Here is a 22700-nt window from a genome sequence, read left to right as displayed (position 1 = left end):
GTTCCAGCACTCATGCGAAAACTTGGGTAATTTCAATCCCATAATGCAATTGCCCGTTTCACACTTGAATGATTGCAATGCTGGGGATTGAACTAGAGGTCAAGGCCGTCAATCCCTGGCATGAGATGATGTCATCATTCGCTGGCGTTGAGCTGATTTTGCTTCCGCACTAGACACTTTAAAGTCTGATTGGGATCACTTGCAAGAATGAAAGGGCTTTAAATGTCCCGATTGAAGCAGCCTCTGCCACCAGGCACCCACCACTTTCGTTGTGTTTTAAAAAAAGAGCATAGAACATTACAGCACAGAAACAGGCCCTTCGGCCTGTCTAGTCCATGTCAAATTATTATTATCCCTAGTCTCACTGACTTGCACCCAACCATAGCCCTCCATACCCCAACAATCAATGTACCTATCCAAATCCTTCTTTTTTTCCACAACTTTATTTATTCGTTCAACAAGGTTATTACATACAGTAAAAAAAGTACATATTGTGAACAATAAAAAATATTATATAAAAAAGAAAAGAGAAAAAAAAGAAGACCCCCCCTCCCCCTCTCAACCAGCTCTCTTTAAGAGAGACAAAGAGAAAAAAAAACTAAAATATATTTACTAAAATCTAATCAAAGTAAATTTAAATGTAAATATTCTGAATATAAAGACCACTTATTAAGAAAAAAATAATAATTATCATGTCAAACACTTGTGATTTTTTCCATTACCAAACAAGGTTTCATCTCATGATGCCATCTATTAATATCAATCACATTAGCATATTTCCATGTACTTGCTATACATTTTTTTTTGCTACAGATAAAGTTAACTATACAAAAGCAATCTGAAATTTATCTAATCCCAAATCTTTCAAAGGCTTCAATTTACCCAACAAAAATATTGTCGGATCTAGAAATATTTTAATCTTATACAAATGTTCGAAAAACAATTGAATTGCTTTCCAAAAAGACTGTATATGTACACATAACCAAACAGCATAAAAAAATGTTCCAACCGAATTACCACATCTAAAACAAGTCTGATCCACTAAAACCATATGTTTTTAAACTTTTAATGTAAAAAAATTGTGATTAATCATTGCCTAACGAACAATTATCAATCTAGTAACACTATCATGACAGATATCTAACCAATCATCCTCAGAAAAAGTAAGGTTAATATCCCAACAATGAAGACGCTGTTTACATCCGGTACCGCACGGATGGCAGTCTCTTCAATCTGAGGTGCCTGCAAGCTCACACCAAGACACAAGAGAAACTTGTCCGTGAACTACTCTTTGCAGATGATGCCGCTTTAGTTGCCCATTCAGAGCCAGCTCTTCAGCGCTTGACGTCCTGCTTTGCGGAAACTGCCAAAATGTTTGGCCTGAAGAAAACTGAGGTCCTCCATCAGCCAGCTCCCCACCATGACTACCAGCCCCCCCACATCTCCATCGGGCACACAAAACTCAAAACGGTCAACCAGTTTACCTATCTCGGCTGCACCATTTCATCAGATGCAAGGATCGACAATGAGATAGACAACAGACTCGCCAAGGCAAATAGCGCCTTTGGAAGACTACACAAAAGAGTCTGGAAAAACAACCAACTGAAAAACCTCACAAAGATAAGCGTATACAGAGCCGTTGTCATACCCACACTTCTGTTGGGCTCCGAATCATGGGTCCTCTACCGGCACCACCTACGGCTCCTAGAACGCTTCCACCAGCGTTGTCTCCGCTCCATCCTCAACATCCATTGGAGCGCTTACACCCCTAACGTCGAAGTACTCGAGATGGCAGAGGTCGACAGCATCGAGTCCACGCTGCTGAAGATCCAGCTGCGCTGGATGGGTCACGTCTCCAGAATGGAGGACCATCGCCTTCCCAAGATCGTGTTATATGGCGAGCTCTCCACTGGCCACCGTGACAGAGGTGCACCAAAGAAAAGGTACAAGGTCTGCCTAAAGAAATCTCTTGGTGCCTGCCACATTGACCACCGCCAGTGGGCTGATAACGCCTCAAACCGTGCATCTTGGCGCCTCACAGTTTGGCGGGCAGCAACCTCCTTTGAAGAAGACCGCAGAGCCCACCTCACTGACAAAAGGCAAAGGAGGAAAAACCCAACACCCAACCCCAACCAACCAATTTTCCCTTGCAACCGCTGCAATCGTGTCTGCCTGTCCCGCATCGGACTTGTCAGCCACAAACGAGCCTGCAGCTGACGTGGACTTTTTACCCCCTCTATAAATCTTCGTCCGCGAAGCCAAGCCAAAGAAAGAAAAGATTTAATCTTAGATCTATCCCATCCCTTTTTTTCCACACTCTCCTGTAATATTTAGTACATCAATGGTACAATCACAAAAAAAGATTCAAATTTAGTCAATTTAGGTTAAGTCATATCTCTACCAAATATTTGTTTTACTAAGGATCGAAGTTGATAATAAATGAATAAAGAATTCTGATTAATACCAAAATCTTCCCTCATTTGATTAAAGGATAAAAATTTACCTTCTTTCAAACATCCCCCAAATTTTTTATACCTTTTATACCAATATAATAAACATTAATTATGCATTGAAAAAGGAATAAGTTGATTATTATATAAAGGTGTTAAAGTCAATAATTTACCCTGAGAACCTATCGTTCTATTTTTCCTCATCCATAAGTTCATTAAATGCTTTAGTATAGGCACATTATATTGTTGTAATAAATTTAAATTTCACCGAAACAAAAATTGATGCATTTTCAAATTCAAAAATATTCGCCATCTCAATTTTAGCCCAAATAGGGGGCCGTTCCAAATCCATTAAAGAACTAATAAATTTAAATTGAGCTGCCTCATAATAATTTTGAAAATGTGGTAAACGTAAATCCTCCTAATACATATTTCCAAGTTAACTTATTCAAAGCTACTCTCAGAAATTTACCCTTCCATAAAAATTCCCTAACCATTTTATTTAAATCTTGGAAAAAATTCTTATTAAGTAAACACGGAATTGACTGAAACAAATACTGTATATGTGGAAAGATAATCATTTTAATTGTATTTATTCTTCGAATTAAATTTATAGGAAGATCCTTCCACTTAATCAAATCAGCTTTGATCTTTTTCATTAACAGTACATAATTTAATTTATATAAAGATTGATAATCAACATCCACATTTATACCCAAATATTTAATTTGATCAGTCCACTTCAAATTAATAATATTCTTATAAACTGAATAATCTCCTTCACCTATCGGTAACATTTCACTTTTTTCCCAATTAACTTTATATCCAGACAAAGATCTATATTGTGTTAAACATTCCTTCAAGTGTAAAAGTGTCTGAGCTGGTTTTGTTAAATACACCAATACATCGTCAGCAAATAAATTAATTTTATACTCCTCATCTAAAACTCTCATAGCTTGTATCTGTGTATTTTGTCGTATCAGCTGTGCTAAAGGTTCAATTACTAACGCAAAAAAAGCTGGAGACAAAGGACAACCTTGTCGAGTTGAACGGGTTAATTTAAAATCTGATCATTTGTCAATACCCTGGGTATTGGTTTATTATATAAAGCTTTAATCCAACCAATAAAAGAAGGACCAAACTTAAATTTCTCTAAAACTTTAAATAAAAAGTTCCACTCAACTCTATCAAAAGACTTTTCTGCATCGAGAGATATCACATTCGGATGGTGATATTTATTAATCAAACTAATCACTCGAAGAATATTATCTGAAGCATATCTATTCTTTATGTAACCTGTTTGATTAACATGTATCAACTTAGGTAAAAATTTAGCCAATCGATTCGTGAATACTTTAGCTATTATTTTATATCTACATTTAACAAAGAAATTGGTTTGTATGAAGACACTTTCAATGGATCTCTATCCTTCTTAGGAATTACAGTAATTAAGGCACTAGAGCATGATTCAGGTAAATCGTAATGTTCATTAATCTGTCATATCACATCTCCAAACACTGTAGATAAATCATCATAAAATACCTAATAAAATTCAACCGAAAACCCGTCATCACCAGGTGATTTTCCATTCGGCATTTCCAACATAGCCAATTTAATGTCTAAATCAGTAAAAGGAGCCTCCAGCTCCAATATATCTTCTTCTAATACCGGTAATTTCAACATCGAAAAAAAGGAATCAATTGATCCACTCTCCTGTTTTTCCTCAGAAGTATATAGTTTCTTATAAAATGATTAAAACTCATCATTAATCTCACGAGGTTTGTAAATAACAGTCGAATTTTGTCTGACTGCATTAATAACCCTTGATACCTGTTCTTTCTTTAACTGCCATGCAAGTACCTTATGTGCTTTCTTACCTCATTCATTATACCGTTGTTTAGATCTATTAATCAAGCATTCAAATTGATAAGATTGCAACGTATTGTACTTCAATTTCAATCCAGACAACTCTATTTTCTGATTTTCTGTCACATCTCTCTGAAATTCCTTTTCTAATTCATCAATCAGTTTCTCTAATTCAAGGCTCTCGGTCAAATAATTCTTTTTAACCTTAGAGGTGTAACTAATTATTTGACCTCTCAAGTAAGCTTTCATAGCATCCCACAATATAAATTTACTCTGATCGGAATTAACATTCTCTTCCAAGAAGAGATTGATTTGCTTTTTAAAAAATTCAATAAATTCTGCTTTTTTTAACATTGTATTGAATCTCCAACAAGAAGCTGCACGAACTTTTTCAGAACTCTCACAAGTAAAATACAACAAGGAATGATCAAAAATTTCCCTACTTTTATATTCTGCTTGCAATATTTTCCCCTATAAATGTGCTGATACTAAAAAAAAATCAATTCTAGAAAAAGATTCATGTCTAAATGAATAAAAAGAGAAATCCTTCTCTGTTGGGTTATGGCGTCGCCAAATGTCCATTAAATTAAAATCTTTCATCAAAGCTCTAATTTGAATTGCCATTTTGGATTTTTTAACATTTTTTGGAAATTTATCTAATAAAGATTCCAAAACACAGTTGAAATCTCCTCCAACCAGAACATTTTCATTAGCTTGTCCCAGAAGCAAAAATGCATCCAAAATAGATGCTTCATCATCCACATTCGGTGCATAAATGTTGAATAAAGTCCAAAATTCATTAAAAATCTTACAATTCAATTTAAGAATACGTCCTGCATTCATTTCCATTGATTGTAATTGAAAAGATAAATTTTTAATGTATCAAAATTGCTACTCCCTTATCTTTAGAGTTAAATGAAGAAAAAAAAACTTGTCCAACCCAGTCGCTCTTCAATTTCATACTTTCTTTTTCATTCAAATGTGTCTCCTGTAAAAAAGCAATATCAATTTTCACCTTTTCGATATATGCCAAAACACTCTTGCGCTTGATCGGGTTGTTTAATCCCTGAACATTAAAAGTAGCAAATTTCAAATTTGACATATCTAATACAATTACTAAATACCAAAAATAATCACAAAATTAATAATAACAAAGAAAGAAAAAAAACTTTATATATAGGACCCCCAAATTAAAATATATAGGCCCTCCAAATAAAAATAATACTCATTAATAAGAGAAATAACCAATAAAAACAAAAAAAACCCAAAAAACTACCAAAACGTAGTAACTCCCTAAAAAAACTGGGTGTGGATTACCCACAAGTGACTGATGACTAACAAAGAAATTAGTGCAATCCCCTCCTCCCCAGCCAGCCAATCAAAAATATTAACATATTACAAAAAAAAATTCAGCCTTGAGATCCCAGTCCAGATGGTGAACTCATTTCAAGAGTAGATGAACTCTTTCCATTCCCGTTCTTTCCACTTCTGCCATTTTTCCCATTTCCAGGACTGTCAGATTTTCTTTTAGGAGATAATGGTGGACTTCTCCTTTGTCCTCTGACATCTGGTAGCGAATTAGCAAAAACCATTGCTTCATGCTCACTCCCAAGGAATTGAGACTGATAGTTTCCATAAAACACCTTCAACACAGCAGGGTAACAAAAAGCAAATTTGTAACCTTTGCGCCATAAAACATCTTTAACTGGATTAAATTCACGTCGGCGTCTGATGACATCTTGACTCAAATCAGGGTAGAAGAAAACTCTACTATTCTGAAACATCATTGGAGCTTGCCCTTGCATTTTGAACTGCAAGTTGAAGAATTGTCTCTCTATCCAACAGTTCAAACAACGAACTATCACAGCTCTTGGGGGTTGACCAGGTAAGGGTGTTCTTCTTAAAGCACTATGTGTTCTTTCCAATACCAATCCATCAGGAAAAGACTCCTCCCCCAACATCTGGGGAATCCAATTTTTAAAAAATTTGACGGGATCTTGACCTTCTATACCTTCTGGCAAATGCTCAATTTTCACATTATTTCTTCTGCTTTGATTTTCCAAATAGTCTATTTTTTTTTTTGTTAATTCTCTTTCCCGGGCTCCTAAATCTTTAACTAATTTTTCCACCTTTATTAGTGTTTATGTATTGGATTGTACCTGTTGTTTACATTCAGAAAAGGAAGTTTCAAATTTTTTAAAGTTTTCCAATTTTCTTTAGCTTCTGCCTTAACCACAGTTAGGTCTGAGCTCATATCAGTATTCAGGCTCATGACCAGTAATGATATCCAAGTAAGAAGCAATACCTTCAAACATCGGAGAAGCAGGTTGAGAAGCAATTTGGAATGCAGAATCCGGTTCCGCAATTTGTAACTCACTTTCTTCCAGCTCTTCTTCCATTTCCTGTACAGTGGTAGAGTAAGGTAAGTCCTCTTGAAGTTGTACTTCAAAATGCAGCATTCTAGTCATTTTGCTGCGAGTTTGGACACCCAACAATGACCCCCCGACTTCCTCAGGGGGTCATCGCTGTCCTCCCCCCGCAGACCATTTTTTAATAAAATTACGGAATCCTCTGTAATTAGCAGTGTTACTCAAGCCCCCGGTTGCTATAGACTGCGTGTTTAGCATCACAGTTCTCTTCCTCCCCGCTCCCATCTCTTCCAACAGGGTTATTTTTTGTAACAAGCCTTCAGGCTCATGCCCAACTTCTCAGGAGCGTGCACCTTCCTCCGCAAAACGGGTTGAACTAGCGCCATCTTGAGACTGGTGAATGGCTGTTACTTTAACTTTTGTCCCCACCGGCAATCGTTGAGGCTTGGGGATCGCTGAAATCGAATCCGAGGCTGTTTCAAGTCGTTTAGGCCCCAATTCTTCTGCACTTCGAAACTGTATTTTCTTTTGTAACTGGAACTTAGATTTTTTTTACATTAGTAGCCATAATGACTCACCAAAATATCAAACAAGAAATTTAAATTTTAAAATTAAAAATAAAGCGTTAAAAAACGGGTACTTAAAAGTCTGACCAGAGAGGACAGGAATTACATGTCTACTCTACGCAATCTTGCCACTCCCCCCCAAATCCTTCTTAAAAATGAAAATTGAGCCAACATTCACCATTTCAGCTGGTAGCTCGTTCCGGACATCAGTGAAGAAGTTCCCCGTAATGTTCATTCCATCCAAACCTTTCCTCTTTTACTCTTAACCCATGTCCTCTGGTTTGTGTCTCACTTACCCTCAGTGGAAAAAAGCATAGCAACATTTTCTTTCTCTCATAATTTTAAATACCTCCATCAAATCTCCCCTCATTCCTTTTTGGGAAAAAAGGGTTCATTTTTGAAATGTACGGTTTTGTTAGAAATTAAAGTACCTTTAAAGAAATTGCTCGAGACAAAAATTGAGAACAAAGAACATTTATTACAACAACAATGCAAAGTTGGGTGCTTCCCCTTACCCTGGGAATACACACACATACTGGGGCTCACCCAACTTTTATACAGTCAATTTCAGTATCAGAGTGCCCTCCCCCTTACATTCTTCTGCCCCCTGGATGGGTTTGGCATAGGTAATCCTTCCTGCCTACGTGCAGTTTCAGTACACTTGGAGGACCAGGGGGTATCCTGTGGGTGTCCCATCATGTCATTGTCCTTATTCACACCTTCCTGATACTCGGGGCTACAATCTCTTGGTATGCGGAGTTGACTCATTCTATCTAGGGTTGGCTAATTTCATATGTATAAATCTGTGTATGGTTAGCTAATTAGATATGTAGGACTTGGTACTTCTGTCCAGGGCTAGGAGACCTTTATCTGATCCAGACTACCTCAACTTCCTACATTCTATTGTACCTTACCATTCCTTTTCTTAGTCTTATGGTCTTGTCACAAAGACTAGAAGATTCTTATGTTAATCGTGCTGACTCTGCTTTCCTGCATCCTAACCCCCAAGCTTATCCTGTTTGTACTGGTTACAGCCATTAACTGATGAATTTTAGTTTCTTCCATGTTCATAATTTTAGATCAATTTTCCCATCTCTCACAATCCTCACTTTTCTTTTAGATCAGTAATACTGATCTTTCACCATGATCAGTGTTACTGATCTTTGGTTACTAGTGTCAGTGTGACTGATTCCACCCCCCCTCCCCCTCCTCACTTTTCTTTTAGATCAGTAATACTGATCTTTCAAGTGTAAGGTGTTGTTTTACCCAGCTGGTCAATAACCGAATTGTAATACCTGTGTAAAGTCTTTAGGTAGGGGAGCACCATGAAGGTCAGAGTAGCGAGTCCAGCTGCTTATTAGGGTTGCGAGTATCAGGCTCCAGTTCTCAGTAAAGAGTCTAGTCCATCCCACATCAGTCCGAAGTTGCCACGTCTGAACATGGGCATGGGCAGATTCACGTTGAAACATTGAAGCAGTGTCTTTTAACCACCCGACTTTTGTAAGCATTGTCCTGACGAAGTCTGTGAGAGACGCTGCCTTCAGCAGCGAACAAGTAGCAGTCTGTGAGAAACGCTGCCTTCAGCAGCGAACGAGTAGTAGTCGTCAGGCAGTTCCGTTGAATTGTGGCTAGTATCTGATGTCCTCTTCAGCCCCGAACCCTAGGGCCACCGATCTCCGAAGGCTGTCTGGAGCCTGATATTAAAGTGTCAAGCAGCTCACGTTGTTGGTAACTGGTGCTCCCCTTCACGGGGTGATGAAAAGAGACCAAGCTGGGGGGGGATTGTTTCTTGTGATTTAACTGTGTGTTGCAGCTAGTCTGCTAACATTAGCATGGGTATCATTGAACTTGTGAGTTGCAGCCTGTCTGTGTACATTAGCATATGTATTAACTCTCTCTCTCTGCGACATGTACAATCCTGACTACCATTCTGTCTGTCTTTGTCCCACCATGTCCTTTGTGCTATCGCTTTAAAACTCCTGTCTTTAATACCTGTGTAGGCTAAGATACAAATTAGATGTACTCCACTAAAGCTGTTCAGTTCCCCTGGTCCGTACTGGAATCCCTTGTTAACCCATATCCCACTATGACAATACATTAAATCTATGCCCTGTCTACATTCTAAAGGAGCACAATTGTAACCTCTGCTGTCCCTATTCCAGGAGGACTTAAAACATAGCGAGTAATGAAGTGACATAAACAGTTAACAAACAATACCCCAATAAATGAATAAACAGTTAAAAAAATAAACAGTTAAAAAAATACAACAATAAATATAACATTACGGCACTTTGTCACAGCGCTTTGTAAGTTTCAGGTCTGAAAGATGAGGAACTGCACGCCAGGTTGAGGGTTGAATCTGTGTGTCGTGATGTTGTGGTTCAGAAGCTGGTTTAATTCTTTGAATGTGGGTCCAGCCTTTCTCTCTTGTTCTTACTGCGGTGTCTGTAATTAAAAGTACACAGAAGGGACCATCCCAGGCAGGTTTTAGTTGATCCTCTTGCCATGCTTTTACATATAACCAATCACTAGATTTTAATAAAATGAATAACAATCTGACTTTCCTTTGTGTTAGTGTAAAAATTGTAAAATGAAGCACAAACCATATTTGCATGGGTTTTGAATATGTTAGACCTTATTAAAATGCAGTTGGAGCTGCTTGTCTGTATGGGGCACAACCCTCCAATTTGTTAGAGTACATAACAGACATTGTAGCACAACAGCCTCTGCAAGAGAACTTGAAACATATTCAACCTTTAGTTCTGCCTTAAGTAAAATGCCTTGTGCCACAGCTCACAACCATATTCCATATAATAACCATATAGCAATAACAGTACGGAAACAGGCCATATTGGCCCTTCTAGTCCGCACCGATTTACATGAAACTCCAACTAGTTCCACCTACCTACTCCCTGCCCATAACCCTCCAACCCCCTCACATCCATGTACTCATCAGTGCCACTGTAATATAGTTGAACTAACCGCTGCACTACCCAAAGTGAGACAAGAGCCCATGCATTTTCTGACTAAAGGTCACAAGTGCAGCCAACAGATTACTTCAAGGCACTTTCAGCCTTGCTCCTCTGTGCAGCCATGTAATCTTTGAGAAGAGGCAAACATAACCAAGGGCATTAAAAGGGTAAAAATCTGGCAATTTTCTCTCCACAGAGAGCATTGGGGAGCCTGGAACCAATTGTTGATTTTGTAAAATGAAGTTGAACAGGCTTGTACACATTTTCAGACTGCTTGTGCAGTGAGTGCCATACACCATGGTCTTCTGATTCATTGGTGAGGAGGTGATCAGTAAGATGCAGCAGTGGAAGCGCTTGCTCAAAGGCTGGAGGAAAATTAGACTTAGACCTGGATTTGTCAGAATGATAAGAGTTTATCTAAAGCTGGCTGTAGATAGAAGAACATCACAGGTGCTCCTCAATTTACGATAGGGTTGCGTTCCAGCAGACCCAGCATAAGTTGAAAAAAAATCTTAATTGGAGACGTACCTTGTCTAACATTAACAGCACTGTATCAGTCCTCATACTGATCTCACTACCCTGCTCTCTCCCAACAGTCCCTGTAAGCTTTCCGAAAATGTGATTAACCAACGAGGCTACAAAAAAATTCACCTTAGAGAAATTATCAAAGTTTATTGGAAAAATCAATGATGCTTGTGATGACCTTTAACACATTATATGAAAGTAAATGACAGTCATGCTATTGTGTCATCGTAAAATCATAAGTAGGGGAGCACCTGTATTACCTTCATATTTTTGCAATGTTGATTGCACACACAATCATTTAAGTACCGGCTAGTTTCTATAATATTGCACTTAAAGTTTAGCTGCATGAATCCTGGAGCTTGTGGAGTCATTAGTGAATCAAGAAATATTGTGCCATGGCAATTTCTCTGTACCATGCCAATTTCCCAGTCCTGAAGCCGGGACGTAGTGAATAGTATCAGGTACAAGATCTGTGAGTAATTAATGCTATTATTATTCCTATGCGCCCAATTGTTCTGAACGATGCCACCAATTTAAATCATATTCCACCTATTGCAGTACTCACACACCACCATAGACCAGTTCGCAGGTTTATTTCTCCATTAAGCTGAATCCAGTCGCGCAGGGTTTACCTCCGTGATTATTTACAATGTAACTTCCGCACTACCGGATTTAAATATAAACCTGATGAATGGGGAAAGTTATCATGAATTAAATAACAGTGGCAATACAGAGAAATTGTGCTGAGGCATTAATTTCACTCCGGAGGAAAATGCACCAGAGAAATGAATGATTAAACTTATAGGAATCCCCATAGGAATCCCCAGAGGTATCTTTATTCTCCAGAGGTGGGTGATCTTTAAACTCACGGACCTTGACTGCTGAATGTGTAGAAGAAATACCTCTAACTGCAAGACAAGAGCCTGAAGCCTCAAATTCAAGTGCCACAGTGCACTTAAAGGGACATGCACACTCCCCCTTCAACTGGCTGATCCAGCCACTTTACACATCAGATCCTTTCTTTATCTTACATACACTTAAAATAAGATGTGTCGAACTCACCCTATTTGCGCAAACATTTCTCCCTGCAAATGTTATAACATCACAACTCTCAGGTACTCCCTGTGCAAAATCACATTTGAATACAATTTATTTCATAAATTGGAATTAACTGGTAGTTAAATTTGCTAATTCTACAGTATTGAAAAACAATCATTTATGACATTTAATTTTTAGCATGAATTTTAATCAATATTGGTCAGTGACTGAAGTGGGAAGTCGTGATTTATGAAATTATCTCTGGTCTCTACTCTCCCACTCCCGACGCTTCTCCCAACATTCAGGAGCTGGCACACAGTCCCTGCCTTTTTCATGTTACTCATCTACTATTACTTTAACTGCTTGCATCAAAATGTTAGCCTTTGCTTTCTGCTTATCCTCAGATGTCTGGACAAATGCTTTTTGTGTGATCTGTAGAAGCTGGGTTATTCCCTGCTCATGCCAATTTTCTGTCTTTTGTAATTTTCTCCTAATGTCTGGGGCTGAGTTGGTAACAAAACCTGTTAGTACCAATTGTTCCCCTGCTGGGGATTCTATGTCGAGACCCCCATATTGTATATATATTTGGTCCCAAAAATTGGTCTAACTGTTCGGCACATCCCTGGGGATCTTCTATCAGGGAGGTCAGTTCTTTCTTAAAGTTATGCACTTCAGTCACATTTACAAAACCGAGACCCCCTCCCACGGGAACCTCCTGCAGGGGTCTCATCCAGCTAACTTCTAGCTTATTATTTCTGACCCTGCCCTTTCTTCCAGTAGGTTATCACTCTGTTCTAAATTACAACAATCTCTCTCTCCTGTCAACAGAGATGGTAATCGAGCGCTTTGTGAGCGAGTTACCATACCACTCCTATTCTCTTCTCTTTTCTCTAGCTGTGGGGGATAAGGGGAAGGTGCAGAAGGGTAGGTCATAGGAGGGGAAGGAAAGATAGGAGCCGGCATAGGAGGAACATAAGGTGGAGGGAGGGAATGTAACACATCCCACCCCTGTGATTCAGGGACAGAAGGTTCCTCCTCTCTCTTATCCCTGAATTCTTTCTCATTCAAAACCAGTTGTTCAATGGGTCCCTTGAGCCAGCAGGCTGCATATTCCCTGCTCTCAACATTGTCTCTCTGGTTTTGATAGAGCCAGATGTTCAAAGCTTGACACATCCATTCATCCTCGGATCCGAACTTTGGCCAGTACACGGAGCTCCCTTTAACCGGGTGTTTAACCCATTCAATACAACAATACCTGACCATTGTCAGTTTGTCTTTCCCACGGGTTTTTCCCGTGCCCCACTCAGATAACATCAACCCAGGCGGGTTGTACGTAGCTATCTGGTGTTCACATCCTGAACCAGGACTCTCTTCCTTGCTACTCATTATTCCCATACTTATAAACAAGTAAAATTCCTCTTACCGAGTTCCAGTAGCAATGCTCTAGCGCGCTTCCTCCCGTCGTTTGTTCTCAATGCCTCTTCTCGGATATCACTCGCTTCTTCCACTGACCAGCCACCCGTCGCCCGTGAGTCCAGCTGAATCAGCCGGGGTGCACCTACTCTCGTCGTCGGGGTACTCTGTCAGTGGAGGGAGTGTGATCCCGGACGAGCCCCCATTTGTTAGAAATTAAAGTACCTTTAAAGAAATTGCTCGAGACAAAAATTGAGAACAAAGAACATTTATTACAACAACAATGCAAAGTTGGGTGCTTCCCCTTACCCTGGGAATACACACACATACTGGGGCTCACCCAACTTTTATACAGTCAATTTCAGTATCAGAGTGCCCTCCCCCTTACATTCTTCTGCCCCCTGGATGGGTTTGGCATAGGTAATCCTTCCTGCCTACGTGCAGTTTCAGTACACTTGGAGGACCAGGGGGTATCCTGTGGGTGTCCCATCATGTCATTGTCCTTATTCACACCTTCCTGATTCTCGGGGCTACAATCTCTTGGTATGCGGAGTTGACTCATTCTATCTAGGGTTGGCTAATTTCATATGTATAAATCTGTGTATGGTTAGCTAATTAGATATGTAGGACTTGGTACTTCTGTCCAGGGCTAGGAGACCTTTATCTGATCCAGACTACCTCAACTTCCTACATTCTATTGTACCTTACCATTCCTTTTCTTAGTCTTATGGTCTTGTCACAAAGACTAGAAGATTCTTATGTTAATCGTGCTGACTCTGCTTTCCTGCATCCTAACCCCCAAGCTTATCCTGTTTGTACTGGTTACAGCCATTAACTGATGAATTTTAGTTTCTTCCATGTTCATAATTTTAGATCAATTTTCCCATCTCTCACAGTTTGTTATAAGAGGAGACGGTTAAGGTTGTCTTATATAAAATGAAGAATAAGTAGGAGAAGGGTTTATCTATTTTATTATCTCAGGAGGAATGGATGACTGTGTGTAGACAGTGTTACGAAATTAATTAACATGAGATATAGTTTAGTTAATTATAACTTTTTACATCACTTGTATTTAACTCTTGAGAAGTTGAAAAAATACGGTTTTAGTTCTTCAGATTTGTGTTTTCGGTGTGGCATACAGACAGGTACTTTCTTACATTCAGTATGGATTTGTGAAAAAAATTATCAAGTTTTTGGAAGATTTGTTCAAGATTGAATTACAGCTTGATCTGTTACTTTGTTTATTGGGTTATACTACAACATTAACAACCGGTTTACAACTGGATAAATTCCAAATTGCATTTATTCGTCTGTTAGCTGTAGCTAGAAAAGGTATTGCTGTTACATGGAAGAATTATGTTGAATTAAATATACAAAGATGGCAATAATGAACTAAAATTGTGTCTTTATTAAAACTTATAATTTACGGAATATTTATTCCTTTTTTGTTAAAATGTGTACACCATATTTGAAATGTATGGGTTTGGATATATTGTAAATGTTTTTTTTTAAAGAAGTAAAGGGTTGGGACACTCCACAGCAACCGATAATTACCTGAAATATGTATTTTGCTCCGACATAGGGGGAGGAATGTAGTGGGGGGGGTTAGTAAGGGTATAATTTATACTAAGTTTCTTTGTATGTATTTTAAAAATTCATAAATAAAGTTTTCAAAAAGAAACTAATGGTCTTTACACCATCATCTTGTTTACTTCACATTAACTATTCTTGCCATCCTCTATTTGTCATACTCTTCAAAATCCCCAACCACTGTTCAAACTGATTGTTTTCTCAAATCCAACTTCCTTTTCAAATTGACCTACATTCTTTATCTTGCACAGCTGTCATTTTTAAGAAATGTTTTCTTCCTGTTCTGATCAACTCTTCACACAATTCATCACCTGTTTGAACATTACAGCACAGCGTAGACCCTGAAGGCCACAAATTAGTACTGATTTATGCAAATCTACTCCACAACAATCTAATTTTTCCCGACCTCACCCATAACCCTCTTTTTCATACATTTAGGTGCCTATATGAGTGTTTTTTAAGCCCCTTTTACATTTGCAACCCACTAAATTGGCTGTTCAGTGTTCCAAGATAGGAATGGAGGTTTCGCTTTTCACACTTGACCACTCCTAATTGAGACACTGAACACTTTCACACTTGCAAGGATCCATCCATGGAGTTAGAACTGTTCTATCTTCTACCAGTGATGTTATGATGCATCGAGCTATGATGCCCTAAATCCTGATGAATGTATAATGATCTTATATTTGAACATAATTAATCATGCCTAATTATAACATAATTAAGCTTTATGTACAGCACAGTATGAGCCCTTCAGCCCCTGTTGTTGTTGTGCTGACCTATATAAACCTTTATAAAGGACCGTGGGAAGGTGCTAGCATTAAATTGCAATAGCAACAATTTTTAAACAGCGTGGGAAAGTTGGTAGTATAGAGCACCATTTATACAGTGTGCAAAAGTCGCTAGCTTTTTCCTGTGGTCTTTATAAATAGTGCTCTATAGTGCCACCAACTTTCCCACGCTGTTTAAAATTTGCCTTCTATTGCTATTTATTTCTTTTCTCTCTCCTGCTGCGATTTTCCCAAAGCAAAGTTTATACCTTCATTTTAATCTTTTCTTCCTACACGTTCCTGCACTCATGCGAAAACTTGGGTAATTTCAATCCCACAATGCAATTGCCCGTTTCGCACTTGAATGATTGCAATGCTGGGGATTGATCTAGAGGTCAAGGCCGTCAACCCCTGGTGTGAGATGACATCATCATCCGCTGGCGTTGAGCTGATTTTGTTTCCGCACTAGACACTTTAAAGTCTGATTGGGATCACTTGCAAGAATGAAAGGGCTTTAAATGACCCGACTGAAGTAGCCTCTACCATCACTCCCAGGCACCCACCACTTTCACTGTGTTTTAAAAAAAGAGCATAGAACCTTACAGCACAGAAACAGGCCCTTCGGCCTGTCTAGTCCATGCCAAATTATTATTATCCCTAGTCTCACTGACTTGCACCCAACCATAGCCCTCCATACCCCTCCAATCAATGTACCTATCCAAATCCTTCTTAAAAATTAAAATTGAGCCCACATTCACCATTTCAGCTGGTAGCTCATTCCACACACCCATCACTGTGATGAAGTTCCCCGTAATGTTCATTCCATCCAAACATTTCCTCTTTTACCCTTAACCCATGTCCTCTAGTTTGTATCTCACTTACCCTCAGTGGAAAAAAGCCTACCAACATTTTCTTTCTCTAGACCCCTCAAAATTTTAAATACCACCATCAAATCTCCCCTCATTCCTCTACACACTAGAGAATAAAGTCCTAATCTGTTTAACCTTTACCTGTAACTCAGTTCTTGAAGACTGGCAACATCCTAGTAAATCTTCTCTGCACTCTTTAAATCTTGTTGATATCTTTCCTGTAGTTAGGTGACCAAAACTACACTACTCCAAATTTGGCCTCACCAATATCTTGCACAATTTTATCATAGCATCCCAACTCCTATACTCAATACTTTGATTTTTGAAGGCCAATATGCCAAAAGCTCTCTTGACAACCCTACCTGCATGTGATGTCACTTTAAGGGAATTATGTATCTTTATTCCCAGATCCGTTTGTTCTACCGCATTCCTCATATTGAGGAATGAGTTGCCAGCTGAAATAATTTGCTGTGTAAGTACTTCCTTGGTTTGACCTTCCAAAGTACAATACTTCACACTTTTCTACATTAAATTCCATCTGACACTTTTCGGCCCATCTTCCAGCTGGTCCAGATCCCTCTGCTAAGTTTTGAAAGCCTTCCTTTCTGTCCACAACACCTCAATCCTTTATGTCATTTGCAAATTTGCTGATCCAATTTACCTCATTATCACCCAGATCAGTGATATAGATGACAAACAATGGCTCCAGTACCGATCCCTGAGGCACACCATTAGTCACAGGCCTCTAGTCTGAGAAGCAATCATCCACTACCACTCTATGGCTTCTCTCTTGTAGCCATTGTCGATCCTCTCATTCACACTCTCAGCATTTCCTATTCATGCAAGGAGTCCGAGATTACTTCTCATTTTCAATTTCAAGTTTATTTATCATCCAATTGTACAAATACAACTCGATGAAACAGCGTTCTCCAGTCCTTGGTGCAACACACTGCAAACACATATACAGACAACACACATACAGACAAATGGTATATATGTACAGTACTTGTATATAAATATTAAAATTAATATTGCTAAATAAATAATAGAGTCATGAAGGGTTTATGTGAGGCGTTCAGCAGTCTGCCTGTGGGAAGAAGCTCTGATGCTTCTGTATCTCTTTCCAAATGGGAGTAGCTGAAAGACACTGTGTGCTCACTGATTTTTGTTAACCTTCTGAGACAACAATCCAGGTAAATCCCATCGATGGGGAAGAGGGAGACCCCAGTGATCCTCTCTGCCACTCTTATGGTACTGTGGATTGAATTCTTTACTGATGCTCTACAACAACAGTACCACACTGTAATCTTGATGACAGAGACATCTTTCTCATTCTCCGCTCGTGTACACACTAGCTTACTCTTACTTCTCTCAGTTGTACAAAATTGATTCTTACTTTCCTCTCTTTTCACTTTATTCTCACCACCATCTACACACTGAATTGCAAAATACCCAATGGACTTTAAAGCATGGACTTTAGTGATTGAAGTTGAGTATCAGTATCACTCACTGTTGGGAGTTCACCAGTGTGACATCAAGTAGATGTGTCACACAGTAATTCCTGGGATTTTATAGGTTGAATTTTATTTAATTGATTTGTTTATAGTCACCTATATACAGAGTGAAAGGATTGTTTTGAGTGGTATCTTGCATGTCAGCTTGTACTCAAATACAGCAGGTATTGCAATAATAAAACAAGATTGCAATATGTAGCTTTTCTACAAATTAGGGAGTACAGGATGTGGAGTGATGGCAAGTGAGAGTGCTGGGTGTAGCCTGAGGGCAAGTTGGAGAGTGTGGGGTATAGGATGAGGGCAAGTCAGAGAGTGCAGGATGTAGAATGATGGCAAGTGAGAATGCGGGGTGTAGGGTGAGAACACGTCGGAAAGTGCAGGGAGTAGGGTGAGGGTACGTCGGAGAGTGCAGGGTGTAGGGTGAAGGCACGTCGGAGAGTGTGGGGTGTAGGATGAGGGCAAGTCAGAGAGTTCAGGGTGTCGGGTGATGGCAGGTCAGAGAGTGCGGGGTGTAGGTTGAGGGCAAGTCGGAGAGTGAGGGGTACAGGGTGAGGGCACGTCGGAGAGTGAAGGGTGCCGGGTGAGGGCAAGCCAGAGAGTGCGGGGTGCCGGGTGAGGGCAAGCCAGAGAGTGCGGGGTGTAGAGGAAAGTATATTGAAAACAATGCAATGCCATCGCCTTTTACCAGTGCAAGGTCCACGTAAGTACCTATTTTGTAAATCATTAATGAGGGTGAGGACTGCATCTACTGCACCATTCTGGAGGCCCTGGATTCTTCCGCTATGTTCAACCACATGTGTAGGAAGTGTTTCAGACTGCAGTAGGTTGTGGTTCCAAACTGGAGTAGCAGCCTGTGCTGAATCTGTGAGGCTTCATGGTGGCACGTCTTGGGGTGTTCACACTGCAGCTTTAAATGTGAATTTGCAGCAATGAAGATAGGGCAAGAGTCCTCGGAGCCAATTTTGCTCTTCGTCAAATTTTCCTCTTTGGATACTGTTGAGGGTGACAATTCCTTATGTAAGTGACACAGGAGGGGAGGAAATTGAATGATAGAGAATTCAATGTTTTGGGGGACAGAAGGATGCCATTATGCCTTTTTATAGCTCGAGAAAGGTCTCTGCTTTAGTATTATTGAACATGTGTAGAGGAAGGCGCGAATATACTGATATCAATGTCACGGGTAGATTAAAGGGCTGATATATTGCAGGCAGAGTTTTTAGAGTTTTTTAAAAAAAAAGTAAGATTAAAAAGCAGGAGAGTAATAATCTCAGGATGACTTCAGTGCCACATCTGAATAGTAGAGAAAGAAGAGGATAGGCAGATGAGACGTCCACTGATTGAACTAGATAAGAAATTCAGGAGGAGTGAGAAAAGGTGGAAAGGGGAAGTTATAAAAGTAGTAAGCGAACTAAATAGCAAACAAAAATTGGCAGGCAAGGTTGGTCATTGTTCAGAAAATTATTAATTGACAAAGTTAAAGGCAGTGTATTGGAATTCTCATAACACTTGAAACCACGTAGATGAATTCAAGGCATAAATAACAATGATCTTAATGCTATTGGGATTATGGGGAAATTCTGGGCAGTTGAAATTTAGGAAACATTCAGGAAGGACAAGGGAGTGGAGAAGCATTATTAATCAGGGAAGAGACAGATTGGACTGTAGAATTAAAATCTAATGAGATTGAGTGTAGAGATAGTGGAGAGCAGAAAACCCTGGTGTGAGTTATTTATAGGCTGTCAAGAATTAGTTGGGTTTTAGGCATGGGATCATTTATTTTAAAAAAATTTAAATTTTAATTTAGACATGCAGCACAGTAACAGGCCATTTTAGTCCACGTGTCCGTGCTGCCCAGTTTACACTCAATTAACCTCCACCTCCAGTACATTTCAAATAATGGGAGGAAACCAGAACCCCAGGGAAAACCCACGCAGACACTGGGGAAGAATCCCCGGCTCCGATCGCTAGCACTGTAAAGTGTTGCGCTAACTGCTAAGCCAACCACGTCGCATACGTGAGAACATTAGGGGTTCATAACATGGGAGACATCAATTTGCGTAGCGATTGAGGAAATCAGTTTGCTGTAATAATTTTTAAATTTAGAGGTCAGCATGGTAACAGGCCATTTTGGCCCATGAATCTGTGCCACCTGAATTACACCCAATTAACATACACCCCCGGTGTATTTCGAACAGTGGGAGGAAACTGGAGCCCCCGGTGAAAATCCACGCGGACTCGGGGAGAACATACAAACTCTTTACAGACAGCGTGGGATTCGAATTCCGTTCCTGATTACTAGAATTGTAAAGGCATTCCGCTAACCATGATGCCATCTGTGCTGCTCCAAGAAGGATGATGAATTCATAGAATGTATACAAGATGTTTTTCTGGATTAATATGTTGAAGGAAAATACTATGTTGGATCTTATTTTGTTCAAAACAAAAGTGTTAACCTAAACTCTATGTCTATTCTAGTCACATGCTGTTCATATCAACCATCTCCCCACACCCTTTTCTATTACATGATTTTATTATGCCTGTTCCTCTTCACAAGGACACACTTCTCATGATCCACTTCCTGTACACACATCATTCTCTTTGATCTCTTCATGGACAATTTTCCTGCTCTTTGCTTACTTTGGTTGGCCTCCCACCAATCTCTCGCTGTCACTGCACATCCCTTCTATTCTCCCCTTTCTGTTTACAGCACATATTTTTGCATCTCCCCCCTTTATTTGTGTGCTGCTCCTTTATTCAGCTTCCTTTTCCTTTACAGCACAGAAGATCATTCAGCCCATATGGCCTAGGTCAGATGTAAAAAAGGTAACTGGCCTGGTTCTACATTCTACTATTGGATCCATAGACCTGGATGGAGGTTACAGCTCTGGAACTGCACATTCAAGTACTACTCGAATCTGGTGAGAGTCTCTGCCTTCTAACACCCTTTCAAGCAGTGTGTTCCAGACATCAACCAGCCTTTGCCAAGAACATTTCTCACCTCCTCTCTGCTCCCTGGTGCTGTGCACCTGAGAAAAAGATTAATCTTGAGTAGATCCAGATGGCACTGAAGGCTTCCTGATAGTATCAGAGGTTTGGGTTTTCCCCTGGGGGCTCTGGTTTCCTCCCACCATTAAAAATGGGGGTATAGGTTAATGGGGTGTAAATTTTGGGTGGCATGGACTCATGGGGCGAAATGGCCTGTTAACATGCTGTATGTCTAAATTATGCCTCTCATAATCTTGTAGACTTCTATTAAGTCTCCTCTCATCCTTTACGCTCCAAAGAGTGAAGTCTTAGCTTTGGTAATCTTGCTTCATAAGACTTATTTTTTAATTCAGGCAACATCCTGGAACATCTCTGCATCCTATCCATAGCTTCCACATCCTTCCTATGATGAGGTGACCAGAACTGAACACAAAACTCTAAGTGTGGTTTGGAGAAGGCAACTCTTACTTCAAATCCCTGGGCTTGGCTCATCCAGCCATCAGTACCTGGAAAGGTCCCCAGCTATGAGCAAATAGCACATGTCAGTCTGTTAGCTGGGGCTGGCAGCTGTGAGAGTGCGGGAAACAGTTTCCATAGCGATCTGCAGCAGCAAACTCGGTGGGCGAAAGATCCGTAAGGTCAACGGCCAGCGAGCACGGCCTTGAAACAGACCACTGCGGGGCAATCCTGTGTCACTCTGGCTGTCGTGCCTCGCACTCCGCCAGGCTCAGTGGTGTGGGACCCAGAGGGAGGCGTTTTTCCAGGGCAAGCACTCTCCTCCAAGTTCTTGCGCCGGCACACGGTGCTTAAAGCTGAAAAGCTACAAGGCTCTGTGTTCATCTTCACTTGCAAAGGGATGGGCCCTGAATGGATGGATGGTTTTACCAGAGTTTTTGGGTTGTAACATGACCTGTTGACTCTTGAACTTAATCCCCTTATTAATGAAGCCCAACATCCCATCGGCCCTCTTAACTATCCACGATGACCTTGAGGGAAGAATAGATTGGGACCCCAAGCTCCCTCTATTCTTCCACACTATTAAGTATTATTGACCCTGTACTCAGCCTCTTGGTATGTCCTTCCAAAATGCATAACCTCAGACTTAGCTGGTTTGAACTTATTTTGCCACTTTATCTCCCAACTCTGCATCATGTCTATATCCTTTTGTAACCTACGACAACCTTCAGCACCATCCACAACTCCTCCAAATTTCGTATCATCCGCAAACTTACTGACCCATCCTTCCCCCTCTTCATCCAGGTCATTTATAAAAATCACAAAGAGCACAGGTCCCAGAACAGATCCTTGTGGTACTCCACTAGTCACTGACCTCCAGGCAGAATACTTTTCTTCCACTACTACTCTCTGCTTTCTACATGCAAGATAATATTTTTTTAATCCACACAGCAGAGGTTCCATGGACTCCTCCTTTCTGAACAAGTCTCTCATGGGGGACTTGTCAAATGCCTTACTAAAATTCATAATAGACCACATCTACCGCCCAACCTTCATCAATTTCCTTTGGTACCTCTTCAAAAATCTCAATTAACCTCATGAGGCACGACCTTCCCTTCACAAAGCCATGCTGACTATCCTTGAATAGTCTGTACTTTTCAAAATGCTCATAGATCCTATCCTTAAGAATCCCCTCCGAGGAGTCACGTGATGGAGTAGTGGCCAGTCGGGGAACTCCAGCCCTCTCCGGAAAAGTTAAAAAAAAACAGAAAAAACGCAAAAGCACAAACACGAAAATTAAAATAAAGTGAAAGTAAA

The 22700-nt window shown here is 40.0% G+C and overlaps 2 protein-coding genes across 7 annotated transcripts in view; one reads left to right on the top strand and one right to left on the bottom strand.

The window, feature by feature from the left end:
- Positions 1-22700, top strand: part of dram2b (DNA-damage regulated autophagy modulator 2b) — a 70477-nt gene that overhangs the window by 5499 nt on the left and 42278 nt on the right. For 4 of the 6 annotated variants that reach the window (XM_069941265.1, XM_069941260.1, XM_069941262.1 and 1 more), the window contains one exon: positions 20719-20860. The exons of the other annotated variants lie outside the window; for them this stretch is intronic. The gene's annotated coding sequence lies outside the window, so the exon portion shown is untranslated. The remainder of the gene's footprint in view (positions 1-20718; positions 20861-22700) is intronic. 6 annotated transcript variants of the gene reach the window in all.
- The window catches only part of LOC138764865 (DENN domain-containing protein 2D-like), a 137978-nt gene continuing 123031 nt past the window's right edge, over positions 7754-22700 (bottom strand). Inside the window, exon 18 of the transcript XR_011358334.1 lies at positions 7754-9696. The gene's annotated coding sequence lies outside the window, so the exon portion shown is untranslated. The remainder of the gene's footprint in view (positions 9697-22700) is intronic.

Source organism: Narcine bancroftii, chromosome 5, assembly GCF_036971445.1.
Source record: "Narcine bancroftii isolate sNarBan1 chromosome 5, sNarBan1.hap1, whole genome shotgun sequence".
NCBI lineage: Eukaryota > Metazoa > Chordata > Chondrichthyes > Torpediniformes > Narcinidae > Narcine > Narcine bancroftii.
This window is presented reverse-complemented; position numbering and strand designations above follow the sequence as displayed.